Consider the following 18,656-nt stretch of genomic DNA (forward strand, 5'->3'; position numbering starts at 1 on the left):
GGGATAGGAACCCCTTTGTCCAGTGTTTCCCACCAGTTAGTCACTTAGTATCTGTCTGAGTGATCAGATCGACTGTTGTGGTTTCTCAGTGCTTGTGTTCAGGTAACTCTTCCTTTGTCTAATAATGGCCCCAAAGCACAAGAGCTGTGATGCTGGCATCAGATATGCCTAAGAGAAGCTGTAAAGTGATTTCTTCAAGGGAAAAGGTGAATGTTCTCGACCTAATAAGGAAGGAAAAAAAAATCATATGCTGAGATTGCTAAGATCTCCTGTAAGAACAAATCTTCTGTCCATGAAATTGTGAAGAAGGAAAAAGAAATTTGTGCTAGTTTTGCTGTTGTACCTCAAACTGCGAAAGTTATGGCCCCAGGGCATGTGTGATAAGTGCTTAGTGAAGATGGAAAAGCCATTAAATTTGGACAAGCTATTTTGGGGAGTGGGGATTCACATAACTTTTATTACAGTCTATTGTTACAATTGTTTTATTTCATTAGTTGTTATTGTTGTTAATCTCTTTCTGTGCCTAATTTATAAAGTGAACTTTATCATAGGTATCTATGTATAGAAAAAAACCATTGTATATATATGATAGGTACTATCTGTGGTTTCAGACATTCACTGGGACTCTTGGGACATATACGCTGTGAATAATACTGTAAGGTTTTATTACATATCATGCCAGAGTAGTTAATGTGTACACTATTGAAATAATACTTTTTATAAATTTTTGTTAAAAGAACTAGCTATATTTTTTTCTTCCAGTTGGCTGAACACTTTGGGTATTTAGCTCTTCCTTTGATAATTTACTATATTACTGTCTACTGACAAGTCTTAAATTCATATCAACAGAAGTGTTTCCTAAGAATCCACAAGTATGTGGGGCTAAACAGAATTAGTACTTAACGGAATTAAAGATGCTGCAGAGTTTGTTAAAAGGGAGCTGTTTCACAAGTCAGGAAACCACTTTACATTTATAATGCTCTGTCCTCAAAATTATGTTTTTGAAACAAATATTGGCCTTTTTGTGAAAGAGACAGTTTTAAAATGACAGATTACTAGTAAATTCTTAATATTTTTTATTCTGACATATTTAAATGATAGCAGACAAGTACAGTGAGTAGCATAAAAAACCCTTGTATCCATCAATATAGTTGAAGCACTTCTTGTGACACACCCAGATGCCACTCCCCTCCTGCGTTTTTAAGGGGTGACCTCTGTTGTGAATTTGGTGTTTATCATTCTCATTCACATTTTGTTGCTTTATTCCATTTATATATATGCACATGCTGCCCTCCCCCCCCCCAAACTCATAACTAATACTTAAGGTGTTGCATGTTTTCCAAGTTTGTGTAAATAGTACCAGATTACACATCATATTTCTGAGATTTATCTATTTTGATACATATTACCTTATGCATGATCTAGAAGTCATTCATTTTAATATCATGTAATATACTATTGAATAAATATTGAGTATACTGCATGTTAAGAATCCATTCTCCTTGGCAGGTAGGAGGTTGTTTCTAATTTTCACAATTACAAATAATGCTACTATGGTCATTCTTTCTTATGTTTCTTGTTCATAGGTAGGAGTTTCTCTAGGGTATATACCAAGAATGGAACTGCTGGTTTGAAGTGCATGTGCATCTTCAAATTTCACCAAAAAATACCAAGTTTTCTTTGAAGTGGTTGCATCGTTTTTGTTATCACAAAAATGGGATGATTAGATTTTTTTGTTTGTCTAAAATAATGGATATTAAATAGCATAACATTGTCTTAAATTTTATTTTCCTGATTAACAGAGAGATTGAATAATTTTTATTAGCCACTTAATATTCTTTGTGAATTGCCTGTTGATATCCTTTGTCTACTTTTCTATTTGGCTCTTTGTCTTTTTCTTACCAATTTGAAGAAATTCTTTAAATGTACATCCTACACTTTTGTTACTTATTTCATTACAGATATTTTTTTCCAGTCTTTCTGTGTCTGGGAACTTTGATTATGGTTCCTTTTTTTGAAAGAACGGTTTTCACTTTTAGGTAACTGAATTTATTTAAATTTATTTATTTATTTATTTACTTATTTATTAGCTGCGTTGGGTCTTCGTTGCTGTGCATGGGCTTTCTCTAGTTGCGGTGAGCGGGGTCTACTCTTCATTGTGGTGCCAGGGCTTCTCTTGTTGTGGAGCACGGGCTCTAGGTGTGCGGGCTCCAGTAGTTGCATCATGTGGGTTCGTTAGTTGTGACTCGTGGGCTCTAGAGCGCAGGCTCAATAGTTGCTCCCTGGCATGTGGGATCTTCCTGGCCCAGGGATCAAACCTGGGTCCCCCCTGCATTGACAAGTGGATTCTTAACCACTGGGCCACCAAGGAAGTCCCAGTAACTGAATTTATTAATCTGTCATAATAGTATATGGTTTTGTTGTGTTTAACGAACTCTTTTTTACCCTAAAGCAACAAAAATATTCTATATTTTTTCCTAAATGTTTGAAAGTTCTACTGCTTTACATTGAAGTCTTTAATCCATCTAGAATTAATTTTTGGAGTGAAGTGAGATCTAATTTTTCTTCCATAGGGATAATTATTTGTCCCAGCATCACATTTAGAATAACTCTCTCTTACTCCACTGCAACGGTTAATTTTATATGTCAACTTGCCTAAGCCACAGTATCCAGATATTTGGTCAAACAGTATTCTAGATGTTCCTGTGAACATTTTAAAATCTAAGATTAACATTTAAACAATAGAATCGGAGTAAAGCAGATTACCTCCCATAGTGTTAGTGGGCCTCATCCCATCAGTTGTAGCCCTAAATAGAAAAACACAGACGTCCCCAGAAGAAAAGGAGGAAATTCTGCTAGCAGGCTGTCTTCAGACTTGAACTGCAGCATCAACCCTTCTCTGGGTCTCTAACACCTTGGCCTTTCCTGCAGATTTTGAACTTGCTGGCCTACACAACTGTGTGAGCCAATCTTTAAAAATAAATCAATCTCTCCACTCTCCCCCCCACCCCCTTTCTCTTTCTCTTCCTCTCTCTCTCACCATAAAGATGGGTAGATAGATGGATGGATGGATAGATGGATGATAGATAGATAGATAGATAGATAGATAGATAAATAGATTTAGATACACACACACACACACACATATCTTATTGGTTCTGTTTTTCTGGAGAACCTTGACTAATACACCCACTGATTTGTATGCAACCCCCAGTGTGAGATATCGAGTTTCTGTGTGTGCTTGGATCTTCTTCTGACTCTTTATTCTGTTTCATTTGTCTATTTTTCTACTCCTTTCCAACTTTATTATCTAATAACTGGTAGGGTAATTCTTGCCATTTAATTCCTCTTCAAAATTGATTCTTAACCTCTTGTTCTCGCATGTGAATTTTCTGACTGACTTGACAATTTTATTAAAAACCCAGCTCAGATTTTTATTGTAATTGCTTTGAATTTATTCATTAATTTGATAAAAAAAAAGTCTTTGTGGTATTGGGTCTTTTCATCCATGAGTACAGTATATCTCTCTACTTATTCAATTTTTCTATTATTTTCTTTAATAATCTATAATGATTTTCTCCATCTTTTGCCACATAGTTTTTGGTTTGGGTTGTTATTTTTTGGATTTATTCCTATGTATTTTATTATGTATTATTGTAATTATCAGTGGAAACTTTTAAAATTACATTTTAAATGGGTTACTACTATTGTGTTACTGTCCTCTATCTATCTATCTGCCTATTTATTTTAGGAGGGGATCTGCTGACTTAACTGGGAACAGCATTGCCTAGAACAAAGACCACATTACGCAGCTGCATTTGAAGCTGGGGGGTGGACATTTCATTAAGTTCCAGCAAAATGTATGAGAGTGAATGTGTTCTGTGAGGCTTTGAGGAAGTGTCTTTAAAGGAGGGGCTCACGCCCTTCTTCCTCTTTTCCTCCTTCCTGTTGGCTGGGATAAGACTATGGTGACTGAAGCATTAGGCAAATGGTTTTAAAGTCCTGTTTAAATGCACTTTAAACATTCCCTGAATCATTTTATCATGGAATGAAATTTGGGGCCAGTTTGGCAAAACCTATAAGTTCTCTGATTTAAAAAAAAATTTATAGTTGTTTTCTTTTGACAAAAACCTAAAACTTTAACACTAAGATAACCCTTCTCATTCATTTTTTAAAGCATGTGACTAAATTTGATGTACAGTTATTCATTTAATATTTTGAATCTATGCTTGTAAGTGAGACAGATATAAATTTTCTTTTGTTGTACTGTTACTATCCAGTTGTGCTCTCCAGGTTATGTTGGCATTCCAAATGAGTTAAGTAGCTTCCTCACTTTTTCTGATCACTGAGGCAATTTCTGTAAGACTTATACTACGGGGACTTCCCTGGTAGTATTAAGTGGTTAAGAATCTGCCTGCCAGTGCAGGAGACACGGATTCGATCCCTGGGCTGGGAAGATTCCCACATGCTGAGGAGCAACTAAGCCCGTGTGCCACAACTACTGAGCCCACATGCCACAACTACTGAAGCCCGTGCGCCTAGAGCCTATGCTCTGCAACAAGAGAAGCCACCACAACGAGAGGCCTGCACACTGCAACAAAGAGTAGCCGCTGCTCGCTGCAACTAGAGAAAGCCCGCGTGCAACAAAGACACAATGCAGCCTAAAAATAATAAAAAAAAAAAGGTTTATACTATCAATTACTTGAAGTTTTAGTAAAACTGTTAATAGAATTGTCTAAGCCTGGTGTCTTTTGGTGGGGGAAACTTTTGCTCACTAATTCAGTTTCTTTAATGGTTATTATTTTATCTTAGCTTTCCTACTTTCTACCCTCTCCCACCCCTCACCTCCAGTGTTTCTCTGACCCATTGAGTCTGTCCTGACTTTCCTGAATTTTCTGGCCTCATTAACCTGTACGATTGATCTCCATCTGGAACTTCAAAATGCAGTTCCCTTGATTTTTTGTTGCTGCCTCTTAGCTGTGCTTGAAAGGAGACAGGACCAAATATTCCTCCATCCTTCCCCTTTCCACCTTGGCACTCTGCAGTGGGCAGATATAAGTAGTTTTCTTTACTGGAAGGCTAGTCCAGTTATTTTGGACATTCTGTTGGGTCTCAAAGGGAAAGCCTGATGAAGTCTGAGGTACTTTAAAACATATGTAGTGGGGAGAGGGTCCCTGGTGACACTTCATTTTTCTTCTGACCTGACTCCCCTGCCCTCAGATTCTCCACTTCCATGCCCCAGACATCCCTGTCCTTTTCAACTTATCTAAAAATATCCCTTTTCAAAGTAAAAAATCTGGCCCCTTGGAGCATTTCTTTCTTCTCTTATTTAGTCAATCTTGCTATATTGCGTATGGGGGAGGAAAGGTGTTAGTCCCAAGGGTTTGGGACGTATCTTCTCCAATTTAACTTTTCCTTTTGATAGTCTCTCATCATGAGCCGTGAATCATGGACTCTTTTCTTTTCGTTTCTCTTTTCTTTTCTTTTCTCTTTTCTTTTCTTTTCTTCTCTTTCTTTCCCTTCCTTCCTTCCTTCCTTCCTTCCTTCCTTCCTTCCTTCCTTCCTTTCTTTCTTTCTTTCTTTCTTTCTTTCTTTCTTTCTTTCTTTCTTTCTTTCTTTCTTTCTTTCCTCTTTCTTTCTTTTTGTACCTTTATAGTAGAATTTTACTGAAGAAGGCAGAAGGATAATGTGGAAAGAATTCTAACCTTGGTTTTATCCCCTCCTATTTTTTTATTTTTATTTTTATTGGAGTGCAGTTGATTTAAAACATTGTGTTAGTTTCAGGTGTACAGCAAAGTGAATCAGTTGTACATATACATATACCCACTCCTTTTTAGATTCTTTTCCGATATAGGTCATTACAGAATATTCAGAAGAGTTCCCTGTGCTATTCAGTAGGTCCTTATTAGTTATCTATTTTATATACAGTAGTGTGTATATATCAATCCCAATCTCCCAATTTATCCCTTTCCCCCTTCCCCCCCAGTAATCAGAAGTTTGTTTTCTACATCTGTGATTCTGTTTTGTAAAGAAGTTCATTTGTACCATTTTTTTTAGATTCCACATATAAGCAATATTATATATTTTTCTTCCTCTGTCTGACTTACTTCACTCAGTATAATAATCTCTAGGTCCATCCATGTTGCTGCAAATTACATTATTTCATTTTTTATGGTTGAGTAATATTCCATTGTGTATATGTACCACACCTTCTTTACCCATTCCTCTACTGATGGACATTTAAGTTGCTTTTATGTCCTAGCTATTGTAAATAGTGCTGCAATGAACACTGAGGTGCATGTATCTTTTCGAGTTAGATTTTCTCCAGATATATGCCCAGGAGTGGGATTGCAGGATCATATGGTAGCTCTATTTTTAGTTTTTTAAGGAAACTCCATACTGTTCTCCATGCTGTTCTTCTTGGTTGTGAGTCATGGACTCTTAAACTGTATGCCTAATACAGGAAGCTTGTCCTCCAAAAGTAAACTGTAATGTTGGTAAAGGGGACATTTATTTCTCGTTTTTGTTTTTCTTGAGAATTAAATGAATATTGAGACCTTAATTTTGCATCAGGAAACATAAGGGGTGTTTGGTTTCTTTGATGCTCCTGAGGAGTGTTTGTTTTCTTTACTGCATGTGTCAGGAGTCAGCTTGCCTCACAAAAGAGCTTTATGAAATTCCAGTGACTGTTCTCTCCCACCTCAGAAAGTGTGACCCTTATTTAGTTATTTGGAGTCAGCAGTCCACATGTGATAGGAAGACAGAAGTAGGAGAGAGAGATGGGGGAATGAGCAATTCCTTCCATCCTAAATTTTTTGAGTATCACCTTTATTCTCCAGATCTCCAGGAGAATAAGGAGTAATGATGGTAATAATGATAGTGATGGTGATAAATATATATTCGGTTCTTCCAGGCCTTGTGCCAAGAACTTTACAAGCATTACTTTATTTAATCCTTACAAAAACCTTGTAAGTTAGTTACAATTATTAGCTCCATTTTACAGATGAGAAAACTAGTTTCAGTGATGAAAAAGCTTATTCAAGACGACACAGCTGTAAGTGGTGGGACCACATTGAGTCCTAGGTAAATCCCAGAAACCACATTCTTGGCCACCGAGGGAACTTCGTCCCTGCATAACAAATAACATGCCATCCCTGTGAGAGGGAAATACCTCCATTAAAGTTAAATTTACTCAGTTTCCTGGTAGGGAAAACTACCTGAACCAACCAGCTCCAACTCTATCACCTCTGAGTCACTCTCCCCAGGGGTGACCACTGCCACCGCATACTGCTCTGGGTGGGGGGAGCCCTGTCTTCTCTGGAAAGTTCCACCACTGAAGTAGGCTGGCATGAAAAGACACGGTTTTCTCTCATGGTGCTGAGAGAAAAGCAAACCAAGAAAACATTCAGAGCACAGAAACTGTCCAGCTGGCAGTTTTGTGATCCTACTCTCGCTCGTTTTCTCTCTGGGCTTGTGGGTCTGGCCCCATTCGTCATCCTGCAAAGCGCTCGCAAAGGACTGGGGCATATTTTTGCCCACCTTATCAGGGAACCAGTTTCCAGCTTCAGCTGGCAGCAAGATGAGAGCTGGCACATTGATTCCCCCCATCTCTTGAGGTTACTCCTTCTCGGCTCACTTTGGCTGCTCTGTATAAGAGAGTCGGGTCTGCTGCCCACCAGGTGCCTCCCACCAAGTCAATTTTCCAGTCTTAGGAGCCTCCTCTTCCTCCAGGAGTTGGCAAGACTCTGGTGATTAACACAACAATGTGCTGTCCCTCCAGGTACAGCCATTTGCCCTGAGCCTGAAGGCTGATGGAATAAAAACATCTCCAAAATTCAGTAGCACAAGCAGAAGTGGCAGGGATGGGTAGCTTCACCGCCACGCTCTGCTGTTTATTACCTAAGGTGAAGCGGTTGTAGGAGGAAGCTCACAGCAATTCCTTTGTTTGAGAAGTGAAACTGATCTGTAGAAGGCTGAAAGAAGCACCCGGCCACTTGCCATGACCCAAGTAGACCGCAGTGCACCCAGCACCCCTGAGTGGGCTCTGCTGCCTCACTCCCTCTGACCCTGCTCCACTCATTTGCATGGGGCCCAAACCCACCAAGGGTAGAGAAGAGGTGGAGCATGAGAGATAGGAAGGGATGGGAATGGAGTTTCTAGCAGTGCCTGTGCCTATTACAAGAAAAAAACCCTGCATCCTCTAAATCATTCCCTGCCTTCCTCATTCATGTTCCTGACATCTCTCCCTACCCTGACACCTACTCTCAGAAAGAAGAAGTTCAGGTGCAAAGTGAAACCTGTTCCTCAGGGGAATTGTCCCAATAACTATCTATTAACATATTTATTTGGGGTTCAGGCTTGGCTTTTAGAAACTCTTTTAGCGGTGATTTTTATTTAAGGAGAATATGTTGCTAAATTTGTTTAGTTCTAGCGTTTTTCTCAGGAAGGCTCTCAAGACTTTGGAACTCCATTCCTCTTTATTCAGTTGCTTTACTGCTTTTAGGCTGCCAACATTGTCTACAGTTAAAAGTCCCATTTTGTAGAGACTGAGGCTCAGAGAGAATGAGTAACTTACAAAATAGGGTCTGCTGTTTGTTACCAAATGTGGCCTTTCTCTTTCTTTGCTTCTTTCCTTTAATATCCATTTTTTTTTTTTTGGAATTATGAGTTTAGCCATGTATCAGTGGACTTGAAGGAGTAGAGAAAATTCAGAAGCTCATCAGAAGGTACACATAGGAGGTAGGAGCAAGGGTGTGAGGTCAGGAAGGCTGTTTGGAGAGAGCTATACTTCCCAGGTCATGAATGGCATTTTCTTTTTCCTTTTTCTTACATCTCAAGAGATTCTTTAGAAGTTTCAGGTTTTTCTCACATTTGATTTTTGGTTTGTGGTAATGACCCAGGTTGCTGAGTATCAGGAGGAACTTGCTTCAGGCAGTCACTTGTCCACACTTGTCTAAGGAAGATGAAAGACATCTAGGAATCTGGTCCCAATGTGCATTCTAGAGCCAACTCACAGCCCAGAGCAATCATGCCTGCAAAGCTAAAGACCTGTGCGTAAGAAAAGCAATGCTTATGTTTCAGTCCCCTGAGTTCTGGGGTACTTTGTTATGATGCATCATTACAACAGTAGCTGATTGATACATTCTGCTTCTCGCCCCATCCTACTTTCTCTTGTGAAACAATATAATTCATCTACCTCTAGCTCTGCCTTCATTTATCTGACTCACTTGGCATACCATAAAGAGTCTAACACCTATTTTTCCCTTTAGGACCCTTGTCTTGAAGCTGGGAAACAACACAGGGCCTTTTAGGATGTAAAATATTATGAGCCTGAGGATAGAGAAAACAATGTTGTCTGTGTGTAATCTCAGATGTCAAGCTATAAAGCTAAAATGTTTTCCCTATGCTCTAAGAATCATTCCTTCCACTATTGTTTCATGTTCTTTGGAAAGTCAGAAATAGTCACTGGTACTTCTCAGGACAATGGTACAATAAATAAGCTGGTTACCCAGGTGTTTGATGGAATGCTTCCTGTGTCCCCCTCCAGAGGGCTAAAGACACCAGACATGGCAAGATCTATTTAACCAGATTGAGTAGCTATTGAAATCAGTATGTGGCATTTTATAGTTTTCACTTTAGAATATCTCTACCAGTAAGAATGTGAAGACTGTGTTAAAGATGATCTGGCCTAATCCCTATGTCCCTGCTTTGAATTACCTAAGTGATCTAGAAACATTGCAATGGAAAAAAGCAGTGATTTGAATAATTTTCATGATGCCTTTGGCCATGAAATTATAAGGAACAATTCCATTCCAAATAGGTTCTTGCTTAATTATATTAGATTATGAAAAGAGAAAGCCATAAAAAAAGAGTTGAAAAAATGACATTACTCCCTACAGGCCCCACAAATTCAAAACTGATGCCTTCATCTGAGCCTTAGCTCTGTATTTCCTCTCTTTTGAACAACTCATGCTCTTTTTTTTTTTTTAATTTTATTTATTTACTTATTTATTGGCTGTGTTGGGTCTTCATTGCTTCATGTGGGCTTTCTCTAGTTGTGGCAAGTGGGGGCTGTTCTTTGTTGTGGTGGGCACGTGGACTTCAGTAGTTGTGGCACACGGGCTTAGTTGCTCCGTGGCATGTGGGATCTTCCTGGACCTGGGATCGAACCTGTGTCCCCTGCTTTGGCAGGCAGATTCTTAACCACAGCGCTACCAAGGAAGTCCCCATGCTCTTCTTGTCTCATCCTAAGTTCCACAACTCCCATCTTTCCTGACTCATTTTGCCTTATTTTTCTTAAAGCATGCAGGTTCTGCACCCATGGGTGCAGGATTCTTATTCCAGGGTGTTCTTGAATTCATCTACACATATAGGTATATTCTCAATCAATAGAGAATATAAGTATAATCACAATCATACAATCATATTCCTTCCCTTGCCTTACACACACACACACACACACACGCACATGTGCGCACACACACACACACAGTGCTATGTAAAAAAGGACCCTACAGTCTGCCACATAGCACTACAGAGCTTGTGCACAGTAAACTGTACTTGGCCCTCGATCCTCATGTCCAGGATGGGAATCCCTTGTCAATACCACACACTCTCGCACTTGTGTTAGTGGTGTTCTGTAATTATTTTATATCTGTAGGGCTTGTCTCCTTGACAATGCAAGCTCCCTGAGGGAAATATCCTCAAAAAGGTCATTTTTTATAGCTACCAGAGGTAGGCACATAATAATAGAAGCAAAATGAGCGTGTCTTGGTGTTTTTACTTTCTCAGGCATCCCCCCCAACCCCACTATCTACCTGCACAGCCACTCTATTCAGGCTCCATCTCCTGCATCTCCTTCGTGAAGCCTGTTTTGAGGGGAGTTGGGAAGACACATAGTACTGTTTACTCCAAAGAGTAATTAGTATGACTTTTCAATTATCAAAAACAAACAAACAAAAAAACCCCCCAAAAAACCTGTCATCAGTTCACACAAGTAAAGTGTGTGTGTGTACATGCTTAGTTTTCAGACATAAAAGTTCAGAAAGACAAGATTATAAATCATATACTTTATTAAAACTCAAATGCTTCCATCACCTCAACGCCATCACTAACAGTAGTAATGATCTAGACCAACAGATGGTACAAGAGTCCTGGCATCGACAGAATGGTTCCTGCCACTTATGCAGAGAGAGGCAGATGAGCACAGAGGACAAGCCCGTGTGCTCAGGAGGTGGTCTGGCTGAGTTCGCATCCCTGCTTTCCTACCGCTTCCTTTGCCTGCTTGTGAGGTCTTGACTAAGCCACTGGGCCTCTTGATGCCTCATCCCCACATTGGGTAATAACTGTACCTTCCTGTCAGGGTTGTCGTAACCAGTAAGTGGGTTCACACACCTAAACAGCAAGAGCAGTGTCTGCACAGTGTAAACACTCCATTCAGTCTTAAATATTTTGTGTTACCTCCCTTCTCTGAGCTTCAGCTTCCAGAGGACAGTACCTATAAGATTCAAAAAGATCAGATGAGGTAAACATGGGAAAGGGCTTGTAATGTGTAAAGAACTATACAAATATAAGGCATTATGTCTTTTAAAGTGCCACTTTGAAACAGAGTACTGATTTTTGTGCTCCTTCTTGGAAACTTCTCCCCCAATACTGGGTTCTTTGCTTGTGTAATTTGATAACAGAATTATGTTGGATATTACTTTAGACACTATTGCAGAGTAAGAGATGTCAGACCAGACCTTTGAAAGTTAATTCAGGGAACAAGGTAGAGAGTGAGAGAAAGAAAGGAAGTGAGGCTGTGAGATGTGCCAGGGTTGGGGGTGAGGTTGAAGTCATTGAAGAAGCAAAACTGGGATGGGATCAGCAGCGGAGCTCGCATGAATTCTCCTTTCACAGCAGAAGAGTGAAAGAGTGAGCCTCCTGACAGACACAGCACACAACAGACACAGCACACAAGTTACAGGCACTGCCCTGTCTCAGGCAGAATCCTATGGCCGCTTTCAGTAACACCTCCTGCCTTTGACTTCACTCCGTGCTGCCACACGAGGTGTCCGGGGCCTCCCCACAGTGCACAGGACACTGTTGTCTCATTTCACAGAGGCTTGTTCTGGTTCTCTGCTAGTTGACTTCTGATTCAATGAACTGATCCATGCCGGTGTGTAGAGGGCCTTACTACCTCTGCGTCATTTGAAATTACTTAAGGCAGGGCACAAGGATTGTCTCCACTAGTGAATTACTTACGCCTCAGCTCACTGCCTGTCTTTAAAAACAGATTGGGCTTAAGCGAAGAAGGTGAAATTTAAGGATGAAGGTTCTTGGAGTGCCTGACTTCGTCTCTGCAGCCTTGTAGGTTCTCTTGCTTTGTGTTCTTAACCCCCACCTGCAGGGTCGGTTCTGGGCCCCTGTTTGTTAGCCCTCTATTCCTTCCTCCCTCCCCTCTTCCTTCCCCCCCTTCCTTCCTCCTTTCTGCAAATACTTTTGAGTACCAACTCTGTGTCAGATAGCTGGGATCGCCAGTCCCCATCCTCGTGGAGCTTACTTCCTGTCTTTTTTAAGATAAAATCAGACTATAGGAAGTAGAGATTTCATTATTTTTATTAAAATCTTGTTTTGAAAAAAGCATAGTTCTTAAAATTATAGAGTAATTCATAATTCTTATGGACTGAATGTTTGTGTTCTCTCAAAATCCAAATATTGAAACCCTAAACCCCTGTGAGATGGTATTTGGAGATAAGGCCTTTGGTGAGTAAGTAGGGTTAGGTGAGGTTGTGAGGGTGGGGCCTTAAGATGGGATTAGTGCCCTTATAAGGGGAGACACCAGAAAGCTTGACTTGCTCTCTCTCTTCTCACATGCACAAAGAAGAGGACATTTGAGCACATAGAGAATGGTGGCTGCCTACAAGCCAAGTAAAGGGGCTGCAGAATGATATCTACCTTGCAGCACCTTGATCTGGATATCTCAGCCTCCAGAATGATGAGATAAATTTCCATCTCATCACCTACCAATTCCATGGTATTTTGTCATGGCAGTGAGAGCTTACTACTACAATACTCACTATAAGACATTCAATAAATAAGGAGGTATAAGGCAAAGACCCCAAACTGGAGGGTCTGCAAGTGACATCAGGCCTATAGATATGTTTTGTTTGACTCACTTGGTATTTTTTTAACAGTTTTATTGAGATATACTTTATATACCATACAATTCACCCATTTATAATGTACAATTCAGTGACTTTTAGTATATTCACACAGTCATGCATCCATCACCACAATCAATTTTAGGACATTTTCATTACTCCAGAAAGAAGCAGTCACCTTTCATTTACCCCCAGCCCCCCCAGCCCATGGCAACCATTAATCTGCTTTTTGTCTCTATAGATTTGCCCATTCTGGACATTTTGTATAAGTGGAATCATACAATGTGTGGTGTTTTGAGACTGACTTCTTTCATTTAGCATAATGTTTTCAAAGTTCCTCTATCTTGTAGCATGCATATATATATGTATATATGTAATATATTCTTTTTCATTGCCAAATTATATTCCATTGTATAGATATAACACATTTTATGTTTTCATTCATCAGATGATGGACATTTGGGAGGCTTCCACTTTTTGGCTATTGTGAACATTTTTGTGTGTACAAGTTTTTGTGTGGATGTTTTCTTTTCTCTTGGATAGATACCTAGGAGTGGAATTGTTGGATCACATGGTAACTATGTTAAAGCATTTTTAGAAATGCCAGACTGTTTCTGAAGCACTATTTTACATTTCCACCAGCAGTGTATAAGGGTTCCAATTTCTTCACATCCTCACTAACACTTATTATCTGACTTTTTGATTCTAGCCATTGTAGTGGGTGTGAAGTAGTATCTCATTGTGGTTTTAGTTTGCTTTTCCCTGATGGTAAATGGTATCTTTTCATGTGTTCATGACCATTTGTATTTCTTCTTTGAAGAAATGCCTATTTAGATCATTTGCTCATTTTTTTAAATTTAATTTTTATTTTATATTTGAGTATAGTTGATTTACAATGTTGTGTGAGTTTCAGGTGTACAGCAAAGTGATTCAGTTATACATATATCCATTCTTTTTTCAGGTTCTTTTCCCATATAGGTTATTACAGAATATTGAGTAGAGTTTCTGGTGCTATACAGTAGGGCCTTGTTAATTATCTATTTTATATATAGTAGTGTGTATATGTTAATCCCAAATTCCTAATTATCCCTGCCCCCAATTTGCCCATTTTTGTAATTGGATGATTTGTCATTTTAGTATTTTTTCTTTTTCTTTTTTTTTGTTTTTTATTTTTTTGCTGTAGAGTCTCTAGTTTATTATGAAAGGATTCTTCCAGTATGTACACAGGGACCAAAAATACCAGTTTATCCTTCCCACCCCCACCGGCAGAGCAGCAACAAGAGCTCCTTCCTGGTACCCAGAAGAACCGCCTAAACTGCTGGGTGTAAACATCACGATGCACCCTGTGTGTACGGACTTTACATACCCTGAGGCAGTGTGATAGAGCTCTGAGCACACAGTCTATCCTAGTGAGGTCATCAGCCAGATGCTTTCTCCCAAGGCTAAGAGAGGATACTAAGGCCCAAACTCCAGAAGCCAGAGCTAGGGTCCAGGACCCGGATGCTTCTACGGCACCAGTGGGACACATCACACACCTATAGGTCCCCAGTCAGAGGGCTGGGCCGTCCCCAGACAACACTGCCCTGTGACCAGGTGCAGAGGGTGAGTGCTCAGAGAGCAGGGACACAGGAGGACATCACTCTTTGCCCTCAATTTTTCACAGCTGTATATAACCAGATACATACAGAAACATACAGTTCACTTTTATTTACAATCAAAAGGAAACTATACTTCCAAGTGCCTAATTCATACTTTAGAACTTTGGGCTGGTGGCATGCCAAGACACTGCACCGAGTCCCACCTGGGCTTCAGGAGATAGATGCCCGGTGGCTCTGGCCTGCCAGGTATCGATAGAATGAGGTAAGGCAGTGAGTCAGGGGACCATCATCTCACGGGGGAGATGCCTGGCTGAAATGCCAGACCTGTCCCAGGGGGCCACTGGCCCCTCTTAATCTAGAGCTCTGCTGGGACCAGCACGGACAGCACCTACCAGACCATCTGTCACAACGGAAAGCACCCACTGACATCCATCCTTAGAAGCAAATCAGGTCGGGGGGAGCTTTTCTTTGTAAAACAAAAGGTTTATACACTTTATACATTGTAAAAGCATATGCAGTGTCCATAGCCTGTCCTCTACCAAGGCTAAGCTGAGGGGACTCGAGCTGCTGAGGAGGGCGTCCCGGGGACTGGAATAAGAGGTATGACTAGAAGTTCCCTACAACGAAGGGCCTGGAACGCGGCTACGACAAAGGTCTGCTTTGTCTTGACAGCTGAGCCAGCTCCTCCCTGATGTGCTGCACAGACACCTCGTCTCTCTTCAGCTTCGCGCGGGTCAAGGCTTCCAGGTAGATCTCTTCTGCTTGGGTGTATCGTTTTCTGTGCATCAGGATGGCAGCCAGGTTGCTGAGCAGCTCGTGGAGCTCGGGTGCTCCACCTGCCTCGCCAGGTCGGACACCCTCTGCATGTGGACACAGGCCTCGTCGGAGCGGCCCTGCGCATCCAGGGCAGTGGCCAGGTCGCTCAGCAGCACGATGGTCTGTGGGTGTCTTTCTCCTAGTATTTCTTCAGCAATCTGCGAAGCTTTCTCATACATCTTTTGTGCCTCTGCCGGCTGCTTGGAGAACAGAAGGTAGCGGGCATAGGTGTCTAGGCACATGCCCAAGAGGAGGCGAGTGTTGGCTTTCTCTTCCACTGACAAAGTGTCTTCTGATAATTCCTTTTCTCTTTCAACTTTTCCCTCCAGAGTTGAAATGCAGAATTCGTAGCCGGCGAGAGCCAGTTCCTGTCTATTCTGAACAGCATAAATTGTGGCCAGCTTTAACGAGATCTCTATTATTGCATTGTCTTCCTGTTGCATGCCCCCTCCGAGCAGGTAACTCATTGTTGCTTTAAAAAGTTTTTCTGCATTTTCAAGCTGACCCCGTATAAACGCTAAGTTGGCCATCAAATCGTAGGCGTAAGTGATGGCCTCCTTGTTACCGCTCTCGTGGGCAAGGCGAAGGGCACCATGCAGAAGTAGCTCTGCCTCTTCTGGCTCTTCTGGCCTCTTCATGGTGCACAACTTGGCTCGCTTCAGCAGCTGGATGATCTCGGCCTCGGCCTCGGCCGCCGCGTCCCCGGCCGCCGCCTCGCCCGCGCCCCGCCGCTCCCGCTCCGCCGCCGCGGGCCTCGAGGACCAGGCGAGCGCTGCGGGAAGCGGCGCTGAGGTCACCGCGCCCGGCCCGCCCGGCCCGCCGGCCCGCGCCCCTCCCCTGCCAGCAGCGGCAGCAGGCCCGGGCCCCGGCCGCGCGGCGCCCCTCGGCCCTGTGGCGTGGGCGCCCGGCCTCCTGCCGTCCCAGGCAGCAGCCGCACCGGGCGGCCCCGGCCCCGCCGCCCGCAAGAGGCCTCGGGCCAGGCCCGCGCCCAGGAGCGGGGGGGGGCAGTATTTTTTCATAAAATGAGCTATTACTTAAAGATCTGAATCTCAGATGTCTGTGATAAAAATCTCCATATCTGGCTCTTCTAGGCTCTAATTAAAGATTCGGGTAGACTATTCTTAATTATGCAAATTTGCAGCAAATGTGTATGCATTAATTGTAGGGAAACCTATGTGCAGTGAGGTAACCTGAATATATTATATCAATATTCACAACTTTAAAAAGTAAATCAAGCACATATCTGGCAAAGAAATGCTCTGGCAAACTTTGTTGCTTCTTTAGAAGGAATATTTCTTACATCAGCTTGATACACTTGGTTTTGTTGCCTACCTGGCCCGGTAAGTACTTTTTATTTCGACCTGTGGTGCCCCATCTGCTAGATACAACTACTGTTGATGTTTTGGTGCATATTCTTTCTGATTATATCTATGCATAATGAGGCTGGAACATTCACTGGTTCCAAAATAGCCTTCACTTTAAGCAGATTGATCTAGGAGGGCAGACATTATTTTGGGGAGATACCTGTATGTTGGTAAGGGAAAACAATAATGGGTTGGTTTAGTGGCTCTGAAAAGGGAAAGGAAAGACTCAGAGCTCAGTTGGATGGAGAGCTTGAGACCAAGAAGAGACCAATATTTCTGTGCATAGTAAAGTAACTGTTATTTTCACCATTTCTGGAGCTGCATGAGAGCAAGTGGGGGTAGTGAAGAAAACCTTGGATGTGGGAAAATAAAAGGTGGGAGGATAGGCCCCGGGAGTAAAGTGCTGGTGAGATGGACTCATGGGAGGCTGGGAATTAGGGAGAGAAGATTCCTTGTCAAAGAGTGCCTGTGAGTTTAGGAATGGCAAGTGATGCCTGATATTCATTTTCAAATTGTTCTCTGTACTAAGCTGAAATCACCCTCCATTGTTCACAGGTCTTCAATTAAAATATACCACACAAAACAGCCTTTTATTGGTGGTGACAGAGGGAATGAAAAAGGAAGTCCATGCTGGTGGCCAAATGGTGGAGGAAGAGGCCAGAGACGTTCTGAGGTGCGAGCTGAGAAAAACTGAGCAGGAAATTGGAATGAGGTGACAGGCAACCTCTAAGGCAACCTCTCTCCTTTAGAACTGTGTCCCCCCCCCCGCCCCCCACTCCAAGTTAAAAGTGATTAGGGCTAGAGTTGTTAGTTTTGAGTATTTAAGGGAGAAGCCTAAAGGACTTGGGACATCCAGGTGAAACTTAGATGAGATTGAACTATTCATACTATTTTGCAACTTATTTTGTTAAAAAATTAATATTTATTCCTTTCTATAGTCAACAAATATTAATTGAACAACTACAACATGTCAGACTCTTTTCAGGCACTAGGGATACAGCAGTAAACAAAGGAATAGAGAAATTGCCTGTTCTTGTGGATTTGCGGTCAGAACATATAGGTAAGCCACATCTTTTAAATATAATTGACCCTTGAACAACGCAGGGGTTAGGGGCCCTGAACCTCTACACAGTCGAAAATTTGAGTATAGTCAGTCCTCCACATCTGAGGTTCTGCATCTGTGGATTGTGTAGGACTATCCTATTTACTATTGGGAAACATCTGCGTATAAGTGCACCCAGGCAGTCCAAATCTGTGTTACTAAAAGGTCAACTCTAGTTGGGAAGTATTTCACTGTATGGCTGTGTTACAATGTATTTAACCAATCATCAATTGATGGACATTTAAGTGCCCCCCCCCCCCAAGCAGGTCTTTTTTTGCTATTAGAAAGAATAAATAGAGGGGGAGAGATGAAGGAATGGTCTGGGACTCTGAGTCTCACCACTTGTGTTCCTCTCCTGAATGTTACTTTGTGCCCTGTTCTCTATCTTGTTGCCGCTGTCTGGGCTTCTGTGTTGCTCCTACATCTAAGTTTTCCTTAAACTCCCGAGTCATGGCTGAACTGCATGCAGGGATAGAGTTCTGATTCCTGATTGACCTGCTCTGGAAGCGACTCCTCAGCCCCCAGGCACTTTGCCCTGTTGGGTATGATTCAGAAGAGCTGTTTGATGTTCTGCTCCCTAGCATTCTGGAACTCGATTCCCCTGCTTGCTAGCGTAACCGAAAGTCTGGAACTG

The 18,656-nt window shown here is 41.7% G+C and overlaps 1 pseudogene; it reads right to left on the bottom strand.

Moving 5' to 3' along the window:
- Positions 1–15,382: 15,382 nt before the first annotated feature.
- LOC130854959 (tetratricopeptide repeat protein 19, mitochondrial-like) lies at positions 15,383–16,575 on the bottom strand (annotated as a pseudogene).
- Positions 16,576–18,656: the final 2,081 nt, after the last annotated feature.

The sequence above is a fragment of the Hippopotamus amphibius genome, chromosome 6 (genome assembly GCF_030028045.1).
Source record: "Hippopotamus amphibius kiboko isolate mHipAmp2 chromosome 6, mHipAmp2.hap2, whole genome shotgun sequence".
Classification (NCBI taxonomy): domain Eukaryota; kingdom Metazoa; phylum Chordata; class Mammalia; order Artiodactyla; family Hippopotamidae; genus Hippopotamus; species Hippopotamus amphibius.